The sequence below is a fragment of the Anser anser genome, assembly GCF_964211835.1.
Source record: "Anser anser genome assembly, chromosome: 2".
Classification (NCBI taxonomy): domain Eukaryota; kingdom Metazoa; phylum Chordata; class Aves; order Anseriformes; family Anatidae; genus Anser; species Anser anser.
The window spans coordinates 73,522,452-73,523,678 of NC_139721.1; positions in this window are offsets into that span (position 1 = coordinate 73,522,452).

Sequence of the window (1,227 nt, forward strand, 5' to 3'; positions counted from 1 at the left end):
CAGACAAGCACAAAAAGCCAAAGCAGGTTGCATCCTTCCTGTACCTGTACATATGCTTTACTTTTGTATGTGTACAAGCAAGTTCTAATTTAATGCATACAGAAACTTGGATTGGATGAGAGCCTCTCCTTAAAAAATTCTGGTATCAGTGATTTCTGCACAATGGAAATGCAGGCAGCCAGAAGTGACAGAGTATCTGTGTTGGGTCAGACACTTCAAGAACTGGAGTTTTTCTGCTCTACTTTCGGATAAACAATCTGCTTCAGTCTTATTAGGAGAAATGGTATACCTTAGTGTCAGTGCTTTCCTTGCTTAGCTGCCAGCTTCCTTTCCCTAGGGGCCTGTATATCCCGTATGACTCAGATTTGCATAGCAACATCAGGTATTTGGGTGCTCAGTTTCCACTGTTTTTGTCGAGGATCTAGCCTTTTTACTGATGGATGTTAGTTCTTTTCTGTGGATTTGCTGTCTTCTAGCTCTGTGGCTTATATTCCCTACCTTTCAGTATTCCCTCTGAGTCTTCATTCTGCTCTTGAAAAGGCCTTTTGCCATAGGTACATTTTATAACCATTCACAGAAAGCCCTTAACTGTGGAAAAAGCTATTTCTTACAAATCTGTTGCACACATATGTCCCTCATAAGCCCTCTGGAGAAAAAACAAGCAGGAGAGGTAACTGAGTAGATTAGATAGACAAACAGACAGACAGACAGATAGATAGATAGATAGGTAGATAGATAGATATAGGTATAGATATATACGTATATATAGATATATAGATGATTTGGATAATACAACTCACCAGAGACCTCAAGACAGAAACTGCTGAGCAAGCTGCCAGGCTGTTCAAATTACAGTAAACTGTTTAGAATATTTTGGCCCCAGGAGCGCATTAGAACTTCCCCAACTACAAAGTTGCATTTGGTCTTCTCTTTCTCAGGGGTGCAACTCCCTCATGTTGGCTACACCAACACCAGAAAATAAAATAGTATCAAAACACAGGCCTGAGTACTGGCACTCCATCCTCCCTATTTAATCGCTTTCAGTTTAAGCATGAGAGAGTTTAAGCATGGATGCAGGTCACACAGTCTTAATTAGCTTCCAGACCAATGAACATAACCTGGCTCCTTTTGTTTACTACTACACACAGAGCAGTATTTAATTTTTTTAAAAATTAAAATCTCGTTCTGTAACATTTAAGAATCTTTGCAAGGCACACTTAGGACATC